This window comes from Bidens hawaiensis, unplaced genomic scaffold (assembly GCF_021521415.1).
Source record: "Bidens hawaiensis isolate Kalapana, Puna unplaced genomic scaffold, B.hawaiensis_p1.1 tig00045931_1, whole genome shotgun sequence".
Lineage (NCBI taxonomy): Eukaryota > Viridiplantae > Streptophyta > Magnoliopsida > Asterales > Asteraceae > Bidens > Bidens hawaiensis.
In genome coordinates, this window is record NW_027498167.1 from 1 (window position 1) to 18,045 (window position 18,045).

The 18,045-nt window shown below is 38.7% G+C and overlaps 1 pseudogene across 1 annotated transcript; it reads right to left on the reverse strand.

Annotated features, from left to right (window-relative positions):
• Positions 1-8,619: 8,619 nt before the first annotated feature.
• LOC143595989 (protein DETOXIFICATION 31-like) lies at positions 8,620-17,330 on the reverse strand (annotated as a pseudogene). The gene is made up of 8 exons (XR_013146624.1): positions 16,994-17,330; positions 15,637-16,178; positions 15,400-15,486; positions 9,765-9,822; positions 9,451-9,689; positions 8,952-9,070; positions 8,780-8,866; positions 8,620-8,703 (listed from the first exon to the last, which is right to left on the reverse strand). The product of XR_013146624.1 is annotated as a protein DETOXIFICATION 31-like (transcript).
• Between the last annotated feature and the right edge of the window lie 715 nt (positions 17,331-18,045).

Consider the following 18,045-nt stretch of genomic DNA (forward strand, 5'->3'; position numbering starts at 1 on the left):
TTAACTTATTGCCAATAGACTTGGGAAGCTTTGACATTGTGGTAGGTATGGATTGGTTAGTCGAGAACCACGCGGAAGTTATTTGCCATGAGAAGCAGGTTCGGATCCCACTGTTGAGCGGGGAAACCTTAGTAATTCAAGGGGAAAGAAGTGGAATTGCGACAAAACTCATTTCGTGTCTAAAGGCGCGCAAGTGCCTGAGGAAAGGATGCTACGCCTTCCTGGCGCACGTAGTAGAGAAGAAAGGAGATGAACGAAAGATTGAAGACTTACCAGTGGTGCGCGAATTCCCGGAAGTTTTCCCTGAAGATCTGCCCGGATTACCGCCACCGCGACAAGTCGAGTTTCGAATCGACTTGGTTCCAGGAGCTGCACCAGTAGCTCGAGCACCATATCGACTAGCTCCATCCGAGATGCAAGAGCTATCCAATCAGTTGCAGGAACTATTGGATAAGGGTTTCATACGCCCAAGCTTTTCACCCTGGGGAGCTCCAGTACTTTTTGTAAAGAAGAAAGATGGTTCATTTAGAATGTGTATTGACTACAGGGAACTGAACAAGCTGACAGTCAAGAATCGGTACCCCTTACCGAGGATTGACGACTTATTTGACCAGTTGCAGGGATCCAGTTATTACTCGAAGATAGATCTACTGTCAGGTTACCACCAACTTAGGGTCCATGAGGAAGACGTGCCGAAGACAGCCTTCCGAACTAGATACGGCCATTATGAATTCTTAGTGATGCCCTTCGGGCTAACTAATGCGCCGGCTGTATTCATGGATCTGATGAACCGTGTGTGCAAGCCATACTTGGATAAGTTTGTGATTGTGTTTATAGATGATATTCTGGTTTACTCCCGAACCAGAGCTGAGCATGAACAACATCTGAGATTAATTTTGGAGATGCTGAAGAAAGAAAAGTTGTATGCAAAGTTTTCTAAATGTGAGTTTTGGCTTAGAGAGGTTCACTTTCTCGGTCACGTTGTAAACGAGAAAGGAATACACGTCGATCCTTCCAAGGTCAAAGCCATCGAGAATTGGGGAGCGCCAAAAACACCAACTGAGGTGAGGCAATTCCTAGGACTAGCTGGCTACTATCGACGTTTCATTGAGAACTTCTCCAAGATAGCTTTACCTCTGACTGCGCTAACTCAGAAAGATAAGAAGTTTGATTGGGGCGAAAACCAGGAAGCAGCGTTTCAAATGTTAAAGCAAAAGTTATGTAGTGCGCCAATTTTGTCGCTACCCGAGAGGACGGACGACATCGTCGTCTACTGCGACGCTTCACATCAAGGACTCGGATGTGTCCTCATGCAGAGAAACAAAGTCATAGCGTATGCCTCTCGTCAACTCAAGTTCAATGAAAGGAATTATACAACACATGATCTGGAACTTGGAGCAGTTGTTTTCACGCTAAAGATTTGGCGCCATTATCTTTATGGTACAAAGTGTTTGATTTTTACGGATCACAAGAGCCTTCAACATATATTTGATCAAAAGGATTTAAACATGAGGCAACGAAGATGGGTTGAATTATTGAATGATTATGATTGTGAAATAAAGTATCATCCTGGAAAGGCGAATGTGGTAGCAGACGCTTTAAGTAGGAAAGAGCGAGCAAAGACGCTACGAGTTAAGGCTCTAAGGTTGACCATTCGCGCAGACCTCACTACCCGCATCCGAGAAGCTCAACAAGAAGCCTTGAAATCAGAGTTCGTCAAGAACGAATCCCTTGGGGGTATGATTAAGAATTTGGAACTCAAAGAAAACGATACTCGATATTTTGCTAACCGAATATGGGTCCCTCTCAAAGAAGGATTGCGCGAGCAAGTGTTAAACGAAGCTCACAAAACGCGGTATTCCGTACATCCTGGCGCAGACAAGATGTACCAAGATGTTAAAGCGCTGTATTGGTGGCCCAACCTTAAGGGCGACATCGCGACGTATGTCAGTAAGTGCCTGACGTGTTCGAAGGTGAAGGCTGAATACCAGAAACCGTCGGGGTTGCTTCAACAGCCAGAAATTCCCATGTGGAAGTGGGAACAAATCTCCATGGACTTCATTACCAAACTGCCAAGGACACCTGGGGGTTACAACACGATTTGGGTTATTATAGACCGGCTAACTAAGTCAGCACACTTCCTGCCGATCAAGGAAACCGATAAGATGGAAAAGTTAGCCCGATTGTATATTCGAGAAGTAGTTTCAAAACACGGAGTTCCGGTATCCATCATTTCTGATAGAGATAGTCGTTTCACCTCAAGATTTTGGAGATCGTTACAAGGGGCTTTAGGTACTCGTCTTGACATGAGTACGGCTTATCATCCCCAAACGGATGGACAAAGCGAGCGAACCATTCAAACATTAGAAGATATGTTGCGCGCGTGCGCAATCGATTTCGGGGGTAGCTGGGATACTCATCTCCCATTGGTTGAATTTTCATACAATAACAGTTATCACACAAGCCTCAAGGCTGCGCCATTTGAAGCCTTGTATGGGCGCAAGTGTAGGTCCCCACTATGTTGGGCTGAAGTGGGTGACAAGCAAATGACTGGTCCATAATTGATCCAAGAAACGACGGACAAAATTTTCCAGATATGGGATCGCCTTAAGGCAGCGCGCGACAGACAGAAAAGCTATGCAGACGTGAGAAGAAAACCGTTGGAATTTCAAGTAGGGGATAGAGTACTTTTGAAAGTCTCTCCATGGAAGGGAGTCCCCCGTTTCGGCAAGCGAGGAAAGTTAAATCCGCGATACATCGGACCATTTGAGATCCTGGAAAGGATCGGTCCAGTTGCTTATAAACTCCATTTACCCGCCGAACTTAGTGGAGTTCACGACACGTTTCATGTATCTAACCTCAAGAAGTGCTTATCTGATGAAACGTTAATTTTACCATTGGATGAGGTTCATATCGACAAACAGCTACACTTCGTGGAAGAGCCTATAGCAGTAACCGATTGGAAAGAACAAAGGTTGCGAAGAAGCCGAATCAAGTTAGTAAAAGTTCAGTGGAACTCAAAGCGTGGACCTGAATTCACTTGGGAAAGAGAAGACCAAATGCGCAAAAAGTACCCATACCTCTTCCAAAGAGTAGCTCCTACCAGCGACACCTCCTAATTTCGGGACGAAATTCTCCTAACAGGGGGAGAATGTGACACCCGGTAATTTCCCAATCCCATAAACCAAGTAACCAACCTAATTATTAGGTGATTGTGAATATGATGCGCGTCATGTTAGAATCAGCGCGGGCATATGTTATATGCGCCAGCGCGGATGCGATGCGCGCCATGTTAGAATCAGCGCGGGCATATGTTATATGCGCCAGCGCGGATGCGATGCGCGCCATGTTAGAATCAGCGCGGGCATATGTTATATGCGCCAGCGCGGATGCGATGCGCGCCATGATAGGATCAGCGCGGGCATATGTTATGTGCGCCACGCGCACAGGTTTTGTGTTTTCATAACTTAATTTTATGTCGTTTCTGTCTAATGGGTTGCATACCTCTTCAATGATCAATAAGTAAAACTATGTTCAAACAATATCCTAATTTCCTAATTAAGACTCAAATCATTCATGCGCGCACGGAAAAAAAAAAAAAAAGGGAACTAACCTCCCCGCGTGGCGGGAACATTGAGAGCTAGTCTGTTTGAAGCTCCAAGATGGGATTGACTTCAACATAACTGATCACTATGTTGAAATACCAAGACCTCATGGAGAATCTACAAATGAAACTCAACGTCCCTGACTACAAGAAGGTTACGCACCTACCTGCATCAAATAAAAAGGAGTTATGAGTGACACCTGCGGAAAGAATCCCCGCGGGACACCTTAAAACTAAACCCTTTACGCATGAACGTCTGCACAGAAACCAACCACCTTTTCGCTTAAAGTCCAAAAGTTCACCCTGTTAATAAACTCTGAGATCGCTGGTTCCAGCAGAGCCAGATGGACTCGCAGGATTCCTTATAAGGACGCCTGCGCAGTGATACGCGCAGGATTCGTTACAAGGACGCTTGCGCGAAGACCAACTGGAGCCGCCGGACCCACAACGTTCAAAGGAATGGCCTTCACGCAGAAGGCTATACGCGCAAGGCTACACGCACAGAACACTTAGTCTTCTTCAGATGAAAGGGGATTACCCCCGCCCAGAAAGAACCAATTGCGTGTTTCAGAGATTTTTACCTTTTGACTGCACACTGACAACAATACCAGGAAAAGTATACTGTAACACGAAATGTCAGCTGTCAGCCGCACCTACTCTCACCAACCACAATCCTGCATGTACTGTCAAATCCATCAGAATCTTTATAACCACTCCCTAGGACCATCACCCCCATCCCTAAAATAAATAATAATAAACCCCATACCTTGTCATCATTACACCCAAGTCTATTAAGATTTCAGTCCCCTAAATCAAGGGATTGTGTTCCCTTGAGTTTGCCTATAAATAAGTATCAATTCTTGAATAAAAATATCACACAAACACACTTCAAACTCCTCTCTTAAACCTGTAATTCTGCACTAACCAACTCCCAAGCATCCATCGCTAGGTAAGCCGAAACTTTAGTCTTGAGATTTACTTTTCTGACCAGCCCTTATATTCTTCGATTACTTGGTCTTAACACACATATTTCTTGTTATTTAAACATATTCTAGACTTCCAATTTCGAGGCTAACGTCAGGAAACCCGAATCTCGTTTAATCTCTCTCTAAACCATCACTTAACAAGAATCACAGGTGAGTCTCACAGCCCCTATTTTCACTGTTTTTAAACTGTTTTCGGGGCGAGGGACACGTGTTTAAATTATGTTTTATCATGGTATATTTACAAGCGATGCAAACGATTATCTGTTCATGGTGTTTATCTTGGTTTTCAATGTAAGTGCGCAAGTTTTAGACAGTGATCACTCGTCAGTGGAACTCTAAGGGTAGGGATTACTGTGTTTGATCAACCCACTCGTAGGGGTCGCACCTCTTTGCATAGACGAGTGCCTAGTATGGTCATGGGGTAGTACTACTGGTTGTAAAGCCCGCTCGTAGGGGTCGCACCTCTTTGCACGGACGAGCGCCTAGTTTTCCGAGCACAACGTCCGCGCGTAACCCGCGGGACGGTATTGTTTTAGCTCGTAGTGGCAGCGCCACTTTGCATGGACGAGCCCGGTTTTCAGAAATGTCCGCGCGTAACCCGCGGGACGGTTTTATCAAGCATATGTTTTAATGGTGTTATCAGAAATATGTTTCAATATGGTTTTATCAAGGATATGATGCAATACGATTTATCAAGTCACCAAAACTTGTGAACTCACTCAGTTTATACTGATTCAAATGTTTTTACGTGTCTTTCAGGTGATAATTAGTAGCGCAAGGAGTCACACATAGAGCACTTCACGCAGAACATCTATAAAAATGGTTTTTGGAAGATTTTAGTTCTATCCCTTCCACACGCGTGGTTGTTCCCGCCGTGTAAGGGGATATGGCGCGGAAATCTTCAACGTTTTTCATATGTGGATGTTTTTATATGTAATTCTAAACAATGTAATGTATTTTGTAATAGACATTTCATGCGCAATGGAAAATTTATTTGAATGTTTGCAATGACCCGTGCTTGATTATCAATTCCCACTCGCGCGCACCCGGCTGTTTCCGCCGTTTAGGGCCGGGTGTGACAGTACCGAGCCCTAATAATACTCGAGGAAGGAGGGTACCGAGCCCTAATAATACTCGAGGAATGTAGGGCGTAATGCTCTTTATAACGTAAGATATGAAAGCAAGTTAAAACAAAAAAGGAAAGTAAGAAAGTATGAAATTATGAATGAAAGAATATAAGTTTATGTGTATTGTATAATGTATGATTAACTAGAACTCACTCAGCGTAGCTGACTTTTAGTATGCACGCAGGTGAGTAGGATGAGGCAGCTCGCTTGAGGAGACACGTGGCACTGAATAAGAGGCTGGCATCCGAAGACTCAAGACGTTTAAGTCTAATGTTTGTTTATTTTGAAAGACAAAATGATGTTTTAAGACAAGATGTGTTTTGTTATGAAATGTTTTATGAAAGCTTTTATATTCCGCGAATGTTTTAATTAACTCTGATATTTAGAACTGCGTTTATGAGTAAATCCAACACGAAAGTAGGGCTACCGGTAACGGGGCCTTACACTACAATACCACATGATAATAAGTTCAAAATTAAGTATTGGCAAAATTAAGAAATATCAGCATGGCTATTGGGATTAGTTATGATGTTTTGGACATTTATTATTTACGGATTTGACCAAAATTAATAAATTAAATATATATTGATATATTATATAATTTGAATTCGATTTCGAATCGAATCGAATAAAAAATCATGAATTCGTATTCGATTACTATACTCGAATACGAATCGAATCAAATTCGAATATTTTGTAATCGAATTCGAATCTTCATATTTGAATTCGAATCGAGTCGAATTTTGAATGTTTCGAATTCGAATCAAATTTTGAAAACCCCTAATTAGAATAGAAGATAACTTATTTTAGATAAGAAAATTAATATAATAATTGATTTATTTTTCAAAAGTTTTAGGATTTATTAACATAAATACTATTTATATAATTTTACATCGATTAGATAATATACACCTACGTGTGTTAATGAGTCAAGCCGCTTATGAACAACTCAAATTAGCTCGTTAAATCTCAAATATGGCAGCCTTTAAACAAGCTTAAGATTGAACTATAGATTTTATTAAGGCTTGTTTACTAAAAGAGCTCGAGCTCGATCCTAAATGTTAGCATAAATGACAAATGATTTCATTATGCAAACACCGAAAGGATGGCGATCGTTTAGACCATATTTGACCATGATCATCATTATTAACCGACTATGTTTAGCCGTAAATTGCTATGATTTGCGAAGTATTACATGTATTTAATATGCTTAACATAATGTGCTATATTATGCAATAATGTGCTATAAATTGTTATGATTTGTGAAGTTTACATCATACCCATCAAATTACGTGAGTTGTTTTTTTTTATAATTTAGGGAGTGGTTTAGGGTGTTCTAAGTAGAAACGAGAGAAAATATAGTGATTTTTCAGTATATCTAAAAACTTTCTATAACACCAAGTATATATCGTCACGCCAAGATCCATCCAAGATATGCGACTGTTCCACCATTCGCCGACGGTTTCGTTCACCGATGAAACTGTATTCACTCCGGTGGGTTTCATGGTGGCCAGAATAATTGGATCCGGTTGTGGGTTTTCATGGTGGCCCGAATAATGGATCCGGTGGGTTTCATGATGGCTGAAATAATAAGATCCGGTGGTGGGTTTTCATGGTGGCCGGAATAATTGGATCCGGTGGTGGGTGCAAAAAAGTGTAAACGTGACTGGGCGCCACGTGTCGCATAACGCCCAACGGTGAGGCATTATGACTACCCCATATTTTTGCTAAAAAACATAACTTTGACTGGGCGACACGTGACGCATAACGCCTAGGGAAGAGACATTATGACTACACATGGTCTAAGAATAAATGTCATATAATACCCACATTACTATTTTGTATTACTGGTTAAAAAGTTAATGATATTTTCCATAATTTAATTTATATTTATATAAATGTTTACACTTATATATATGTGTTATACAAATACACTTTTATATTTTCTAAAAAGCTATTCATATATTTTTGTTATAATAGCATATTTTAATTTTAATGATAAATAAATGAAGAGTAAAAGATAACCGCCCCCCCCCCCCCCCCCCCCCCCCCTCAAACTGAAGCATATTTAATACTATGTATGAAGAGAAGATGGATAGCTGTAACTGAGGGTTAACGAAACAAGGGAGAATCGTGGAATCGATGTTGAAGCCGCTGGATTGATGCGTAGATTTTGTGTAATCGAGTGACAAGTATGTTAATTTAATTTGATTACTTTTAATATGTTATCGATGCATTTTCATAGGAAGATCTAATTGTTTTGCTTTTGTTTTCACTTATAATTTAGGAAAAAAACCCTCTGCCCTGAGCTCTCAAATCTTAAGGGCCCTAATTATATAGTTTTTTTATTGATTGTTTTAATATGCTTAGATGTTATGTTTGGGCTGCAATTAACTTCAGTTAAAAGTACCATTTAACTAGCACCATATAATATGCATACCTACATTGTTTCTGCCAATATACACACTATGCTTGCTTGATCTTGACATGTGCACCCTCAAATGTTTTAATTTTATGTTTTTGTTGGCATAAATATTTATGAGTGGATTATGAAGCAATATGCAGAGTTTTAAGTTCCTGACTTCCTCCATTTGTCCACTGCAGGCTGTTAGGCGCTGTTCATCTCGATTCGATAAACTGGGACTAGTTGCAAGATCAGGTAACTGGAACTTCACTTTTTCTATCAACATCACTAGTTTTTACTTTTTATTTTTCAATGTGCGAATGGGTTTCTTGTCGGTTCAATTTAGTATTTGTAGAAATTCATGTTCTAACATATTTAAGTATAACATGAGTCTTTAAGTTGTGTTGCAGTCAGGCTGAGATCACTTTGTGGGCTTGATCATCAATTGAAAATTTGACAACTGTGGGCTACACTAATCAACCTTAACCTGATCAATCTAATACAATAATTAACCTTTTATTTCTCTTCCTCGATCCCCTTTTGACCCGACCATTTCTTAATTCTCTCTTCAGCCATGGATGCCTGCAATTATATCCATAATAACCCCATTATTAAACTTTAGGTAAAACGAATCATATCGAAAACAAGTATTGATTACCTCTTTCTCCCAGTTTGTTCTAACGCAAATCCCAATCAAGATAAAGGTTTGTACCACTGTGCCAGTTAGCATGCCTACCCAAATACCCTACAACAATTTTCTATGTAAATTAGATATACATGTTACTGTCAGTAATGCGTGATGTACAACATGGACGAGCATAAGTTCACACCTTTACTCCCCAACTGAGTACAAATCCAAGAGTGAGTCCCAAAGGAACTCCAAAGATGTAGTAGCATGCGATATTAATATACGCAATCACAGCTTGCCATCCCGCCCCGATTGCCACCCCTACATTTTCCATATGAACATATAAATTAATAAGCCAGTTAAATGCAACAACAAAATAGTTATAATGAACTAGAGGTTTCAATGTTTTAAGTTTGTTATGTCAATTTGCACGAATCATTTTTAAACTACAAAATTTACATAAATCATCCTTTATTATATGTTGTTACACTTTTCGTGCTCTAATGAAAACTATAAATGTATGTTAAATTCAATGATGTGTAATGTTAGATATTATGTATTATATATATATATATATATGTATATTACACATCACATACCTGAATTTAACGGACAAATCTAATGTCCGTTAGAGCAAACACAACATGTTAACATCAATGATGATCGATGCAACTCATGCAAGTTGAGAATTAAATACATACCAGAAAGTGCGGGTTGAATATTGTTAATGACAAGGCAGACCGCTAGCAATGGAGTAAGCGCATAAACAGCTTGTTGAACTTCTAAACTGTCGGCAAATACGGTGGGATATTGATGCCGGAAAATGATAAGGAGAAGGGCCAAAAAACAACCGACGACGATTGAGTAGAAGACGACCACCACCACGGAGAATTTTGCAGTTCTTGGATGGGCTGCTCCTAGTTCATTTGACACCCTTATACTACATCCCATAATTATATTTATATTATTATTTGGTTTTGATAAAAGATGAAAGAAAAATAATTGTAACGCTTACCTAATAGCTGCATTGAATCCAATTGCTATCATAACTGCCCACCCCAACAATGTTTGTGCTGTAAAGTTTCATCAAAATTGGGGTACTTAGTTAATTGTTATATTACAAGTTGTAAAAATTTTTGTAATATCTTAGACTTAAAACTCAATGGAAAATTGGATTTTAATAATCCATATTAAATGGTATTGACCAATAATAATCTCTATTCATTTTATCGTCACTGGTGGTCCCAAATTCAAAAAATTTGGCCCCCAATGGTCCTCCGTTAAAAATGACTTAACGACGCTATATTTTTTTCCGAATTTCAAACTAACTTTTTAGGGTTATTAATCGGATGGAAGATGCGAGTCGAATGATATAAAACTTAGCTCTAAAAAATGATCCAAACGACTTGATTTTGGTTAATTGTAAGTTCAAACACCTGAATTGAAGTATTGTTTCGTCATTTTGAAGCACTGTTTTGAACTAAGTTTTACACCAATCAACTTGTATCCTCCTAACGATCAAAAACCCTAAAACATTGGTTTGAAATTCATAAAAAACTATAACGCCGTTAAGTCAATTTTAACGGGAGACCATTTGAGGCCAACTTTTTTGAATTTGGGACCGCCAGTGGCGATAAAATGAATAAGGATTATTATCGACCAATATTATTTTATGATTTTTAAAATCCAATATTCCAAACTCAAAAAACAAAAACTTTGGTTGCATTTAATCATTTTTGTCTTCATGTCACCGTTTAAAGATATGTTGACCCACAATTCTGCCCTAGACACTTTAATGAATCAATCAGTCACCAAACCGAGTATTAAATTAATAAGATTGAAATGATTGATACTAGAAGAGCTATATATACATAAATGTTTAAATGACAAAAAAATAAAAATAAAAAAGTTGTTTTTTTTTCCTTAAGTACCACTTAGATTAACGTGAAATGCAACATTATATCGTGTATATATAATTATTTTATATGAATTTGTTTATGCGTTATTATACAGTGCTTAAACGAATAAGTTCGAGTAAATACAAAACCAAGTGCAGGTGTTTTAAACTGAAAGTGTTTTTTATCTCACCGTATTGCCTTGCCTTCGGGCGAGTGTTTGCTAAGCGTCGGCCCTAAGTGAAGGTTTCCCGGTTCGGGGCAAGTGCATCCCGCCATGATGAACTTCGTTAGTAGTCTATTTGAAAGATTCGTGGGCCGTTCAAAAAAATTTGTATGCATTCACTTCTCACAAAGCTTTAATGAAAAAAGAAGGGATAACACGAGACAAGGGATAACACGAGACAGTTGTCGTTGTCGTGGGGTGCGACTATGGGAAAGTGAGCGTGTCAATCGAGCTGAGTTTGATATCTCAACCGATGAAAGTAAACACGTACGGCTCCTTTTGTTGTATTAAAACACTTAATATGAAGATATAAGTTTTGAATATAATTGGGAACACTTTGACGTTTGTCATTTGACATGTTTATTTAGATAATAGTTAAAGATGTTAACGCTAAACGAAAGGATTAGTTATGCATGTCGAGCGGTACACAAATTATTTATGAAGTGTCAAACTCTACTCATTTATATATATTTTCTAAATATAATGATGTAGTTATAACTTTTTTTCCTGAATCCGCGTCGTACTAGGCCTAAGAAAAAAAACATGGCCTCAAAATTTTATGAAAAGCTGGTTTTGGTCCTTTTGTTGGTTTCTGATAAGGCTGAGGGGTGTGGAGCGCGAGAAAGGGCGCAAGAGGACAGCCGTTCGCGCCCCGGGGCGCGAGCACCACACCACCGAGGCGCGAGAGGGGCGCGAGCGCGGAAAAAGAGGCAGGCGCGGATGGGCTAGCGGCTGAGAATGGCGTGAAGGTTTCTTGGGTTGCGTGAATAGAGCCGTTTGGGCTCGTTTTTTATTAAAAAAAAATTTTTTTTCCATACAATATTTCTCTATATATTAACCTATATCCAACACAAACCCACAACAATATAACATACAATCTTTTCTCTCTATTAACCTATATCAAACCCAACACCAATATCACATACCAATATCACATACCACACCCAAAACCCAAAATCACCCCATCTTCCAAACCTTTTTTTAAAAACATGGCTGGAAATTGGTACCCAAACCTAGAATCAGATTACAGTTACGACGATTTATGGTCGGCACCGGACCAAGCGATGTTTTATTCGGGGTCGCAACAACCATCCGGCTTTCAACCATCCAACATACAACCGTCTCCTAACTTTGTAGTTCCGGAGACACAAGAACCAGAAGGTGAAGCTGCGGGACAAAGAAGACGCGTCCACCGGAAAAAACAATTTGCAACGGACGGGTCGGGTTCGGCTTCGACAGGAAGGACGAAACGGAAAATCACTCCGTGGTCATCGGATGAGAAGGAAGCCCTGTGTCGGGCTTGGATAGTCACTTCTGAGGATCGGCGTTGCGGTAATTGTTTTAACGTTTTTAAAAATGATTTTTAATAAAAAAGTTAAATAAAAAAGTTAAATGACATACAAATTTATTTATGCATTTTGCAGCGGACTACCAAAAGAGCAAGGTCTTTTGGACAAAGGTTAGGGAGACGTTCTATTCGCTCGTTGGGAGTACAGAGCGAAACGCCGATATGATTTCGGGTCGGTGGACCGAAATCAGAAAATTTGTCGGCTTGTTTACTAATCTGTTAAACAGGAACGCCGGTCGTATGAGACCAAGTGGCAGTGACGATTTGGCGGTTTATAATTTCACTGTCGAAGAGTGGAGGCAGGAGTGCCTGCGGAGGTATGGGACGGTGAAGACGTGGGACGATGTAAAGGTGTGGGAGAGGTTGAGAAGGTGTTCTAAGTGGGTTGAGCTAGTGGCGCCGGACGTTGATGCGGAAGTAGGGCCGAAACGGACTAAAACTAGTTCGTCTGGAGCGTACAGCACTTCCGCCGGGTCGGATTGCCGGGTTGGATTCGACCTAAACGTTGCGGGGGAGGAAACGTCTTCACCGCCGAGGAGGCGGCCATTGGGAAGGGACGCCAGGGGCAAAAAACCGGCTGAGGGGGAAGCCGTAAACATCAACGATCTTGTTGAATCCCTCAATAAATTCAACAAAACCATGGAGGTGGTCTCTAATGACAAAAAGGAAAAAAAAAGAATGAGAGATTTGGAATTCCTTACAAGAGACTTCAGTAACCTAAATCCGGTCGACCAAATGCTGATGGAAAAACAAAAGGAACGTATCCGGAAGAGGTTGATCGAAGAAGACCAAGCCGAAGAATAAGAATAATGTTTTTTTTTAGTACTTTAATTTTTTTTTTAGATATTAATGTGTTTTTTTAATTAATGTGTGTTTTTTTAAATAACTTATGAGTTTTTTTAATAATACGTTTTTTTAATACATTTATAAAACAATAAAAAAAAAACCGCTCGCGCCCCCTCTCGCGCCCCTCCACACCATGCCCCGGGGAGCGAGCACCACTACTAACACCCATCTTATCAAGTTTCTCTCTCTGCCACACGTCACAATATTATTGCCTGGCGCCCCCACTCGCGCCCCCTCTCGCGCCCCCCACACCCCTCAGCCTAACATGTTGATATGATCAGTTGAAAATGATGAAAGACACTATTAACTTTTTTTTTGTCACACTATTGAAAAAAACAAGCTACACCACCCTAAAAGTGGCTTTACTTATTCCAGTCCTCGACACATTAAAAAGAAAAAGATAATGATTTGGATTCCTGATCCCTACCAGCTTCGAAAGATACTTTATGTGAATAATTTCGGTAAAGTTAAAACATTTTTAATATAAATAATTGCAAAGTTATATGTAATTAGACAGGGTCAAGCATTAAAATTCTCTTTCCGGGTAACATGTAAATATTTTTTTGACATAACTCATTAACTCCCCTTGACTCCTTGAGTCAACTTTCTAAAAATCAAGTATTTGAAAGGGTTTTCTTAGGGACAAGAACCCGTAGCCTTATACGAGACATATAGGGTCCCGTATAGCCCTATACAGGACCTATAGAAGGGTGTCCTTAGTATGACTCTTTGAAACCATGGTTTTACTATTTAGGCGTTTTCACCCCCCCCCCCCCCCGGGCGGTATGGAGCAGCGTTTTTGAATAGGCGTGTCCTGCAACACGCAAGACACAAATTTTAATAAAGTTGTGTATGAGGAGGGGAGAGAGAGGGGAATGTATGTAATTATTGTAGGGGAGTTATTGCTTTTTACCCACTACGACACTTTTTACAAAACTCTCTGCTGCTGACGGGATGACACAGGGCCGGCTCTGAGAGTCGCAAAAAAAATTTGGGCCGAAAGCGAGTATTATTCGGGCCTTAACTAAAATATATATTAAGTAACTTAAAAATAAAAAGTAAATGATACGATGGTAGCTGCGATTTCAACAAACAAAACATAAATATTGTAGCAAAATAGTTTAATTTAAATACCTAAACGAGACGTGACACTCTACTAGCATTTTTTGAAGCAAAACTCTCGATCAATTATTTATAATTTATGTCATCCAACACATCATTCTTAATAGATAATTAGATATCATCACCAAGCCGCCTCCTAAAGAACATTTGGGCAATTGGCTTTAGATTTTTAGACTTTGGTTATAAGTTTGAACGTTTTATAAGTTTAAGTATAAATTTTTGAAAATATATACATTACATTCCTGAGAAACACTAAGAATTCATGGCCGCATTAGAGCTAAAATATATTGGCACCCAATATATAAATTTATATAAAAAAGATGGACCTCTAAAATATATACTTAAGAAGGTTATATTGTAAAAAAAAATCAATTTGTTACCGTGTCATGATTATTATTCTCTATATTTTACACTTATTTAGAAAAATCTAGCGATTTATTGTCAGTGGAAATCACACACACATGGACTTTAAAGTTTGGTCAAATATATCAATAAAAATAGAAAGTTTATATTTCAAAAAATAAATAAATAGAAAACCGAGGATAGAGAGAAACTAGAAAGTACATGCATAACAATATTATATTAGTATTAATTATATGCTGGACCTTGAAACATGTGCAATTCATCTCTATCCTTTGTATTTTCACCCTCTCGTCTCCAATTTTATCGCCATTGCAACACCATGAAGAAGCCGGGAATTTATATATATATTTTTAATTTTTGGGCCTATCGGGTAGTCGGGCATGTGGCCATTGGCCACTCTGCCTTGGCTCATGGCCGGGCCTTGGATGACACATGGTGCAAATGGCCAAGGGTGAGACGTTTTGACTACACATTGTCTTATATTTTGTTATATTGCCCATGGTTTTACAATTTATTATATTCGAAGGTAGAAAAGGAGTCATCGATAGCTTGATAAAGGAGAACTTTTTGCTCTGGTTGAAGCATAAGCATAGAGCTGGGCTCTAATTTGTGCCACTGTCGAGTGTTAGCATTTTCAATGCAGAAATTTGTTTATTTTACGGTTTTGTGGTGTGGTGTTGTTTGAGACATGTTTAGCTAGTTTTGCTCCGGGTGCTTGTTTATAAAATAAAGCAGTGTTATATATTTATATATATATATATTAGTTATGTCAACTTTTTAAAAGGTTAGTAATAAGCCTCCTGATTATTATTTGAATACTCATTAAGTATATAAAAATAACAATACTAACCATATGGAGAGTGCATCCACTGCAATTTCAGCATTCTTTAAATATCCGGCAAAGAGTATCAAGGCCATAAAATACCATGTTTCCAAACTGCAACAATTATTAAGAATAAATTAGCTAAATGAAACTAAAATAATAATTAAAAAACTAGAAAATCTATAATGCAACTCTAGCCATTAAATATTACACATGTTAGGTAGCAAAAAACAAAAGGAATAGATGGTAATTAATTTGACATACCAAAGCATGATTGCCGATGCAAAGGAGAGTTTAACAAAACCCCATAGATTACTAAAAGCAGCCCAACTAAAACCAGACCACGCTCGACCACAAGTCCCACTAAGAATATAGAGCATCTGAGCCACCACCATGAACCACCATGAAAAGTTAAGCACAATGGCTCCACCCCACAGCCCCCACCCAAACTTCAACATAAAAAGCCAGCTAGAGAAGGTATGAATAACCAAAGCCACACCGGAGATGACTGACATCACCATAATCTTACTCTGTGCTTGCAAAAACTTGGCGATCGGGTAGTTAGCTGCGTAGGCGAACAACTGCGGGATCATCCATAACGCCATCTTTCCCGCCAATTGGGATATCGCTTCGGTTTGTCCGATGAAAATGAGAAACGGTGTTGCAAAGATGTAGAGGAACATCATGATTAGCCCGGTTACGAATAATATTATCCATGACCGTTGCATATAGATCCCCAACATATCGATCTGTCCTGCTCCATACGCCTGACCACATAACGTCTCCAATGCGCTCCCCATGCCAAGCTAACATTAATAATTTATAAACGAATTAGTAAGTTCAAATTAAGTTACTTAAAAGCGTTCATATCCTTTCGAGTATCTTCAAACATTAAATTAAATAATTACACTAAAAATCACAACATTTTCTCTCACCGTTACAATTATACATATTTTCTTATACCTTTATTATTATATTCTCTCATCCCCACTCATAACCACTTTAAACAAATATTTAAAAAAATTATAGGATAGACACGAACTTTTCAAACATACTAAAAAAATCACTATATTTTCTCATTTACACAAAGTCATCCTAAACCATTCCCAGCATTATAAAAACCACTATTGCATAATATGACAGATAGGATTTGAATACTCATAGAGCATTTTCAACCCGTTCTCCATCCCTATCTCTGTAATTACACTAAAAAAAACTATATTTATCTCTTCTATTCAATTATATAATATTTTTTATACCTTTATCATTACAGTTTTCTCTTTCCTCTACTCACAATCAATCCAATAAATATTAATAAATAAATAGGGACAAACAATGTTTTTCCAAATTTACAAAAAAATCACTATTTCTCACTCCGCCCTATAATTTACACTCACGACCACTCATAACCTCACCTATAATTTGCAAACTTTCATCACATAATTACAGGGGATGAGACGAGAATGCTCTAAGAAAACTGAAAAAAGACAAAATATATGTATATTTTTTAATGTTGAAACAGAAAGCGAAGGGATAGCAAGTCCGCTGTTAGCTCATTTTGATAACAAACTAAACTTTCTTCGAACGTAAATATTTATTTAGAAAAAATAAAAATACGAACCAGAATCCCTAAGGAAAAGCCCGCGATAACCGAGTTTTCGATGGAGAAAGCCGCAAGATCAAGAGTTCCAACGTGACCAGCGAACGTCTGAGTGATGGCTCCAAGTGAGTACTGACAAACAGTAGTGAAAATCATAGGGGCAGCAAGGAACCATAGCTTCTTGGATTCTGCTAGGAATTGGGTGTAGAAGTCGTTTATTCCGGTGATCGGAGGGATATCGTCAGCGTCGCCGGTGAAGTGAGCAGTGTTTGTGGCATTTTTGGAGGCCAGAAGTGGATTTGACTCGTTGATCTCCATTTGAGAGAAGATAGATGGTGTGCGTGTGAGTGGAGGTAGAATCAATAATATATGTGGTGGTTGATTTATATAGCCATTTACATAGACCCGTCTTACCTGCTCGCATGTGTTGATAACAACTTCATATGCAATCACGTTTTCAAATTAAACTCATTCGCCCCTCTCAATTTTGGATATGCGTAGTGGAGGAACAGAGACGAATTGCGACACGTAGCGTCCAGTCATCAAGAAAGTATTTATTTTTAGTGTGTAATGGTGTATGGGCTATAAACTAGGCCTACAGTATCTTTGTTTATTATTTTCTTTTCATAATTAAATTAATCAAATAAAAACCAATTTATTTAAATAATTAAATAAAAATGCACTAAAATAAAAAAAAATACATAACTAAGAATTAAAAAGAAATACAAAAAATACATAACTAAAAAAATATATTAATATCCATAATATTCGCGCATTTTTTCAATTCGTTGTCGTTGCAATAATACGGCTTCTTCATGTAACCCGGCCGCTTTGAGGGATTCGTATTCTTTACTCATTTCCCGCAATTTCAACATAGCGGCAATCTTTTCGTGTTGTTTGTTGGTTTCCCTCATGGTATTGTTGAGTTCCTTGGCACACTTTTCGTGTTTTTTGATGATTTCTCTCATGGTAGCGGTGAGTTCCACGGAATTCGGTTGGTTCGGGTTGTTTCTAGGATTCATTTTGCTAGTTTTTTTGAAGAAGGTGTATGTTTATATAGATATGAAATAAAG